Genomic DNA, 9,346 nt, shown 5'->3' with positions numbered 1-9,346 from the left:
AAGTTCATCCAAAAGGAATGGCTAGGGTTTTGCACTTTGAAGTGCTCTGTCGTGCTCTTGGCTATGATCCCTCTCTGTTGCTTTTCCGGAGGTTTTTTCGTTTAGCCAAAAATGGCGATTGGTTTACTTTTGAAGCGACAAAGGTTGATACTTGTCTCGTTTCATCAATGGTTACAACCCTTGGATCCTGGAAGGATCAGTTTTTCTGGGTTTCTGATTCTATCATTCCTTTCAAAATGGTATGGAGGCGTCCGGATGCTGTTCTCAATGATCCGGAGCCTTCTGAGTCTGAATTGAACGATGCCTTTCTTTCAACCATTCGGGGGTGCCCTTCGAGGGTTCGTCCCTTTCTCGAACATTTGTTAGTGCTTTTAGGGGTTAGTAATATTTGGGCAAAAGCCGATCGGGATCCGGTGTTAATGAGAAATGGCCTTGGTATGCATTTTCCCCTTTTATGCCTTTTTACTTTACTTTGTTTGTGACTTATTTTTCTTTATTTGTTTTTTGTCAGTTATGTCTGCTTTGGATTTTATCAAAAGTGACGACACGTCTGATGTTGTTTTTGAGGATGCCCCTACTGTTCCGGGTGAGAATGTTGTGGTGAGAACTTCCGAGCAAAGGTTTGAGGGCACGGGTTATGCTAATGTTGCCAATGTTAAGGGTTTTACCAAGTCTACTGCCCCTAAGTCTTCAAGTCGCCGATCTTCTCGTCGTTTGCTGAAAGCTGGGCCTCAATCCACTTCCACTGAGCCAGTGGATTTGACTGATGATATTGAGGTTTCGGAGGATCAGGTTGAAGCGGGTGTTGAACAAGATAAGGAGTTGGTTGTTCATGGCAAGAAGGTTCGAGGTAAGAAGGTTACTCCTGTTCAAGAATCTTCAAGCAGGGACGCTGGAGGGTTGGACCCTGAAGGTGTTTATGTGCCTGCTTGGCAAGTGAAGAATGATGATACCTTCAAGGATGCTGCCGTTTGTGAGGATGCTCTTAGTCATCTTGCTCCTCCCTCTGTTCGTGAAACCATTGCTGAGATGGACGATGACTTTATGTTATCTCGCATGGTTTTAACTACTTTCAACCTTGCTGCCATGCTTCCCCAAGGGATTACACGCTTTCGCCAAAGGATGCGGGAGTATGAGGATTTCTCTAAGAAGAAGGACAAAATGAAATCCTCCCTAGCATCGATGAAGAAGGAAGTGGCTGGGTTTGCAGAGAAGGAGGCGGCGTGGAAGAAAGAGGTTGATGATCTGAAGAAGATGCATGCCATTGAGATGGGTGACCTGAGGAAGAGCTTTGAAGCAAATTTGTTGAAGTTGAAGGCTGATCGAGAGGCCTTGTCTGTCCAGCAGCAGGCTTTTCGTGAAGAAAAGGAAGGGTTGAAAGCTTCAGTTGGTCAGGTGACTGCGGACAATCAATGGTTGATCGAGCATGGTTTCCAGCAGGTGGTTACTTACCTTTTGCATTCCAAGGAATTTAACTCTGCCCTTGGTGATGTTTACACAAAGCTGCTGAACCTGGGGAAGCATCAAGGCCTTACTGCTGGCTATAAACTTCATGAATCTGGACAACCTTTGGAGAAGTCCCCCATGTTTCGCCCCGAGGCTTCTGATATCTTCAAGGCTTCTGTTGAGCAGATGGAGAGGCTAACCTACCCTTTCATTCATGAGGTATCCTCTTGCTTTGGTAAGCCTTTGTCTGTTTTACAGGGATTGAAGCCTAAGGGGTTGAATGAGAAGGTTTGTGCTGAGGTTTTGGGTTCTTTGTCGAGGAAGAGGTCTTACTCTGGGGACAGTGATGATACCCTTTCGAGTCTGCCTGAAACTTCGAAGGATGCTGGTTTGGAAACCTCTGCGGTTGGTGGTGAAGAAGGTGCCAAGGTGAAGAAGACTAAGAAAGCCAAAAAGTCTAAGGGTGAAGGTTCTAGGCCCTCTGATAACTGACATTTATTCGTAGCTTTCTTAGCAAACACTTTAGTGTTTTGTAATGTTCCTATGGTTGGTTAGGCCTATATGGCCGTTGAACACTAGTTTTATTTGCAAGTCACTAGGGCTTGCTTTGACTATCTTATGAAGGTCTTTTATGGCCTTTCTAACTATGACATGATGGTTATCGTTGGTGTTTTTGTTTGTTCCATTTGCTTGGTTTGTTTTGTGGGGTTTCAACCCTTCAAGCTTTTTGCACAGTTGCTGATGGGTTGAAGCCTTTAACCTTTCAAGCTCAGTACCTGTTGGTTGAACTTTGGGTAGCTTCTGATTTGGTTTGTATGTTTGGTTGATAGGCCTGTTTATTTATTGTCCCTTGTTTTTATTTTCTTGCCTTGTCTTTGTTTACTTTGTCTTTATGTTTTTTACACTTTAAAGGGTTCAGTGCTGCAGTCACTTTGCCTTAGTGTTTATCATCAAGACGTAGTATCTATCCTTTTCTTTTATTTCGTTGTAATTTGTTTGATTTCGTAAGTCTATTTATTGAGTACATTTTTTAGACTTAAGGAACGATTGGTGTAGGCTGTTCAAACCTGTCTATGAGACATTGTTGTTTTTCTTTGATAAGTCTCATGGAGTTGTATTGATCTAGGAACTCACCCCTTATATAGGTCCATTCAACCCTTGAACCTATTGAGCGATGTGGCCTGGGAGCTCATCCCCTTACATGGCCCTTGCCATGGAGTTTTTTGCTAGGTTCTCAACCTGATATTAGGATAGAAAGACAAGTTTGATAAAGTAACTTCATTCATTCAAGCAACATTTGCTTTTACAAAAGGTTTTTGTTTTGCTACAAACCAAACTTTCTAAACATAGAATTTTCTTAAAGTTTTTCCGTTCCAGTGCCTTGGGAGCCTTTTGCCTTCTAGATCTCCCAGCTTGTAGGATCCTCCTTTGTGTGCCTCGAGGATGGCGTATGGACCTTCCCATTTCGGGCCTAGTTTCCCTTGATTTTCTTTTTTGCTTGCTTCATTGTTTCTGAGGACTAGATCCCCTGGCTTGAATCGTTCGTTCTTGACCTTCTTGTTGTAATAGCTTTCCATCCTTTGCTTGTATTTGGCTTCTTGTATTGCTGCTTGATCCCGGGCCTCCTCTAGGAGTTGTAAGTTCAACATGGTCTCTTGTATGTTTACCTCGGGATCCATGTTGACAATTCGTTGGGTTACAACTCCTATTTCAGCGGGGATTACGGCTTCGGATCCGAATACCAAGCTGTAAGGTGTCTTTCTGTGACTTGCTTTTTCTGTTGTTCTGATTGCCCATAAAACGCTAGGCAATTCTTCCAGCCAATTATTTTCGTATCTCCCCAATCTTGTTTTGATGCCTTCCACTATGCTTCTGTTGGTCCTTTCAACCTGACCGTTTGACTGTGGGTAAGCCACTGAGCTGAAGATTTGGTTGATCCTGTACTCCTTGCACCAAAGGCTGAAGGGTTTCTCAGCGAATTGTTTCCCATTATCGGTCACAATTACCCCTGGCAGCCCATAGCGGCATATGATATTCTCCCATACAAAGTCTATGATTTGCTTTCCTGTGATCTTGGCAAGGGGTTTGACCTCTGGCCATTTGCTGAAGTAATCAATTGCTCCCAACAGGAATTTTACTCCCCCTTTGCTTGGAGGGAATGGTCCAACAATGTCCATTCCCCATTTATGGAATGGCCATGCCGAGGTTATGGGGACCAAGTCATGTTTGGGACTTTTTGGTATTGGGGAGTGGATTTGACAGGCATCACATTTCTTCAATTGCTCGACGGTGTCACGATGCATTGAAGGCCAGAAATATCCCAGGTTCATGAGCTTTGCAACCACCGATCTAGCTCCAAAATGAGCTCCACATATTCCTTCATGCACTTCTTTAACCAAATACTTGCTTTGTTCAGGGCCCACACACCTTAGCAATGGTGCAAGGTATCCTTTTTTATAGAGGATTTCTCCTTGCAACACATACTGTCTTGCTTTGATCTTAACCCTTTCAGCTTCTATTTGATCGTTGGGTAGTTCGTTGTTTTGAAGGAATTTCTTTATGGGAGTCATCCAATTTGGATCTTCCTCGGTGACCACATCTTGTACTTCCAATTCGTCAATTGAACTAGCCTTCAACACTTCAACCAACACCTTTTTTGTGAGGTGGGCGAATGTGAGGGACGCTAATTTGCTTAAGGCATCAGCCTTTTTGTTTTGGGATCTTGGAATCTGTTTGATGTTGCATGCCTGGAAGGTGTTCATTAATTCCTTCGATTTTTCTTTGTACCTTCTCATGTTGGGCTCCTTGGCGACATAGCTGTCATTGACTTGGCTTGATACTAGTAGTGAATCAGTGAACACTTCAAGCTTTTTGACTTTCATTTCTTTGGCTAGCCGGAGACCAGCGATCAGTGCTTCGTATTCAGCCTCGTTATTGGTGGTCTGAAAGTTGAAACGAAGAGCATATGTGAATTCCAGCCCCTCAGGGTTAATTAGGATCACACCAGCTCCTGACCCTTCAACGCTTGAAGCCCCGTCGGTGAATAGTTTCCAGGCTTCAGGGTTGGAGGGTTCAGTGGTTGTGGTGTTTACTTCTTCAGTCTTTTGGCTTGGGACTTCTACTAGGAAGTCAGCCAAAACCTGAGCTTTGATTGCTTTTCGTGGGACGTAGGTGATGTTATGTTCACCTAGTTCCACTGCCCATTTTGCCAATCTACCTGAGTTTTCAGGCTTTTCAAGCACGTTCTTGACAGGTTGGTCAGTGACCACTTGTATAGGATGTGCTTGGAAGTATCTTCTAAGCCTTCTGGCTGTTTGGACCAAGGCTAGGGCTAGTTTTTCAAGGGGAGGATATTTGGTTTCAGCTAGTTTTAAAATTTTTTGCTGAAAAAATAGACGGGTACCTGAGCCTTGTCTCTTTCAATGGTGAGGACTGCACTGATGGCTTCGTCGGCGACTGAGAGGTACACCGATATGAGCTCCCCAGTTTCTGGTGCTGCAATATCCGGTAGTGAAGCAAGGTGCTGCTTCATTTGATTGAAAGCTTCCTCAGCCTCATCGGTCCATCTGAAATCTTTCTTATCTGAACAATTCTTGAGCGTTTTGTAGAATGGTAGAGACCTTTCAGCCAGTTTTGAGGTAAAACGCTTCAAGGCTGCAAGCTTCCCATTCAAGCTTTCAACCTCCTTCTTGGTTCTTGGTGGTTTAGCTTCGAGAACGGCTTTTACTTTGTTGGGGTTGGCCTTGATGCTTTGCTTTCCAACAATATGACCCAGGAATTTTCCTTCCTCAAATCCGAACGAGCATTTTTCCGGGTTAAGCTTCATGTTGATTTTTCTAAGATTCTTAAAGGTTTCTTGGATGTCATCAAGCATCTGGTATTCCGTTTTGCTTTTGATCACCAGGTCATCGACATATGCTTCCATGTTTCTACCAATTTGGTTTTCGAAGGCTTTATCGACGAGTCGTTGGTAAGTGGCTCCCGCGTTCTTGAGGCCAAAAGGCATCTTTTGGTAACAGAAAATGCCCTTGTCTGTGTGGAAAGCCGTCTTCTCTTCATCCTCTTTTTTCATGAGGATCTGGTGATAGCCTTTGTATGCGTCAAGAAAGCATTTGAACGGGTATCCCGTGAGGGAATCAACCTTAAGATCAATTTCTGGGAGTGGGTAGCAATCTTTAGAACAAGCCTTGTTAAGATCCTTGAAATCTATACACATTCTCCAAGAGTTATCGGGTTTCCGGACCATGACAGGATTAGCAATCCATGATTGGTACTTAACTTCTCGGAGAATGCCAGCTGATACAAGCTTTTCAACCTCTTGGCAAGCTGCCAGGCTTCTTTCGGGTGCCAAACCACATTTTTTTTTGGACTACTGGCTTGACATTCGGTGGTATTGATGCGTGTTAGTGTATATATGTTTTTAGATATATATTTAAGCCCTTTTTACACTTTTAGCCAAGTTTTAAATTTATAAAACACGATATTTACTAACACTAAGCACACATATGGGCAAGTGCACCCATCGTGGACGTAGTATAGTGTTGGTAAGATACCGAGGTCGTCCAAGGACACAAGAGCTTTTAATACCGGTTTATCCTCAACGTCTAATCAAATAAAAAAGGTTAGAAAAATGTTTTAAACTAAGAAAAATAAAAACTAACTAAATGCTGAAAATAAAAATAAAATAAAAACAGATAGACAAGATGAATCACTTGGTTCCGACACGTGTATTAGTATAACCTTTGATTATTTTCGCACTTTTGCACTTGTTTAAGAGATTATCTTAGTTATTGTAGTAGGCCCCTCTTTTGAAGGCGACGTTACCCTCAACCCAGTAGTTTGAGTCAGCAAGGATACAATCCTAAAGGGTCGGATTATTGAAAGATAATGAATTAAGTTATTAATGCAAATTATGGTAGGCCCCGCTTTTGGCGGTGACGTTACCCTCGGCTAAGTAGTCTGAGTCAGCAGGGATACAGTCCTAAATAGCCGGGTTATAGTATTAATAGTAGTTAACTTATGAGGGGGTCAAAGAGTTTGGATCCCCGCCATCCAATACCTATGGGCATTGAAGGAGATCCTACTAAATTTGACCCAGGTCCCAAGCAGGACCTCTAAACGCTGAACAAGGGCAAGACCCTTACCAAACCGTTCCCTTAACCCCCGACCAGGTAGCCAACGTACCTCCATATAGACCGTGGAGATATGAATGGTGAAAATCTTTTATTTTATATAGACAGTAAAATAACGCCAAGACACCACGGACAAACGATAAGGAAAGATCACCTTCAACATAAGTAACTAGTTACTAAAGTCATTAATACAAAACCAAATAAAAAGTGCAAAAGATTAAAAATAAAAAGTATTATACTAAACACTTGTCTTCACCAAGTGATGTAAGAGACTTAGGCAAACATGGCCTTGATTGTCAAGAACTCTTACGATCAATCTTGGATCCCGAGACGACTCACACACTCTACGATGGACAATGGATGATGGTGGTCGATGATGGTGTTATGGTGGTGGTGGGTGGTGGATGAAGTGTGAGAGAGGTGGTGTGCCAAGGGATGAGTTGAAATGAAGCCAAGCACTCCTATTTATAGGCTGAACAGAAGCCTGGGCACGGCCCCGTGTCCGCTGGACACGGCCCCGTGCCCGTCTGACACTCTCTCTCTTCAATAATTGTAATTCGCAATTACAATAAATGCACCTGCAGCACTCTGACCACGCCCCCGTGTCCGCTGGGCACGGCCCCGTGGTGGGCAGTAGAAGCTTCTATCACTTTTGTCTTTTCTGCCAGGGCTGACCATCCTGGACACGGCCCCGTGCTCGCTGAGCACGGCCCCGTGTTGAGCTAGACACGCCCCGTGTCCGCTGGACACAGCCCCGTGTTCAGCTGGGCACAGCCCTATGCTCATCTGGGCACAGCCCCATGCTCAGCTTTCTTCTTGTTTTTGCTTTTGGAGATGCTGTCGAGGAGTCGGGCATGCCACGTTTCTTCCTTTTCTTTGTATTTATGTTGGTTTTGGCTGCATTTTTGCTTCTTTTGTTCATTTAAGCTCTTTTAACCCTGAAAATACAAAAGGAAGACAAAAGCACACTTTTTCCAACATTAGTACTTAAAAAGAGTTAGTTTTATGCCTCATTTGATGTAATTTATATGTTGCATTTTACTCACATCAAATACCCCCACACTTGAATCTTTGCTTGTCCTCAAGCAAAACTCTTTAATATGTGGCTTACACTCCCAAATAGAATGGGTAGAAGAGAAGGTTTTGGGCTTGTCTTGAGTGTCGGGAATCCAAGATCTTTATTGGGTTTTATTTTTATACTATTTACAATCCTATTCGTTATGATTTATTTAGAACGTTTCATAAGAGAAATTACTTATTTGGGCATAACATGCCTTTTTAAAATTTCATTTATATACAAGTTCACATATCTCACGGGGGATCACTCAACACTCGGCCGAAGGTGTATTTTTAGTGAATCACTCGAGAGCGGCATGGAACTTATTCCTACCATAAGCTTGCCAAGCAATCAATCCTCCTCCTTTTTAACTTTATACCTTTGTAAATATCAACAGGACTTTTTGGGTGAAGGGTTAGGCTTGGGCTAAAGGTGGGTGGTTGGGTTAGTGGTTAGTAAAAGGGCGAAAAGCGTAAAAAGCGTCGGTTTTCGTAAAACACTTTGTTTTTTTTTTTTTCTTCTTTTTTTTTCTTCACTTTTTTTTTATTATAATGAAGCATTTTTCAAACAAGGTTTCTTTTGATGAGCTTGTTTGTTTATTGCTAACTTCATCTCTTTTTTTTTCTTTTTTTTTTGTGTCACAAGAAAACCGAGCTTTGTTACTAAAATAAAGGGTTCAAAATGAAAAAGGTTTTGGTGGGTAAAGGGTGTTTGTTTTGGGGAAAGAAACGAAAAGGTTTAGGCTCAAATGGGTTAACTAGGGGGATTTTTGGGTAGGTGGTAAAAAAAAAGGAAAATTAATGGTGTAGAAATAAAAAGGGGTTAGTCCTAATGCCTCCATCATTTACTTACTCGGGTTTAAGTTGGTAAGGACCGGGAATGTATCGTCATGGCAAGTTCTAGAGTCGTAAGAAACCAAGCGGCTATTCACACAAGAAACGAAAAATGAGCATTTAGTTTAAAGATATGTATTTGTATGCTCAATAAAGGCTCAAAACTCACTTTTTGTGGGAATGGGTTTTTAATGTGATCAAGTATATATAATCGAATTTTTAACTAGATTTGTCATGCCTTTTCATAATTTTCTTATGTTGGTTCTTTTTATCATGACGCTATCGGTTGTAAATTTGTAAAAATATACCCTTTTTAGAACTTGTTATTCCCAAATTAAGCCAAGACAAGTAAAAAAAACGAAAAGTTTTTGAAAAAAATTTGGGGTGATTAGCGGTTCCAATAGAGTTTTGTGTAAGGCTTGTTATTAGGACTTGCAAAATTCAAGGTTTTAGCATCCCCCCACACTTAAATTACACATTGTCCTCAATGTGTCCCAAAAATAAGTTTTTTGGTTGATTAAAATGTGTAAAAGTGGGTTAAAAACAAGATTTTATGGTACTGGGTAGCTGAACACGGGGTGGTGTTGGCTGAACACGGCCCCATGTCCAGACTGCCAGTACCAAAAGTAAACAGAAGGCTGGGCACGGGGGCGTGTTCAGTGAGCACGGCCCCGTGTCCAGGTACCTGAACTGGGCATTTCTGCAGATTTTTGGGCACGGGGGTGTGTTGGGTGAGCACGGCCCCGTGCTGAACTTGCAGTAATGAAGAAAAATTGTCGAGAGGCTCTGTTTTTGCGCATGGGGTGTTGGTTCAAGCTTCCCTTAGTATCCTTCACCATCCCGAGTGTGTTTTATTCCTGCAAATTAAAACTAAACTA

Source organism: Helianthus annuus, chromosome 12, assembly GCF_002127325.2.
Source record: "Helianthus annuus cultivar XRQ/B chromosome 12, HanXRQr2.0-SUNRISE, whole genome shotgun sequence".
NCBI lineage: Eukaryota > Viridiplantae > Streptophyta > Magnoliopsida > Asterales > Asteraceae > Helianthus > Helianthus annuus.
This window is presented reverse-complemented; position numbering follows the sequence as displayed.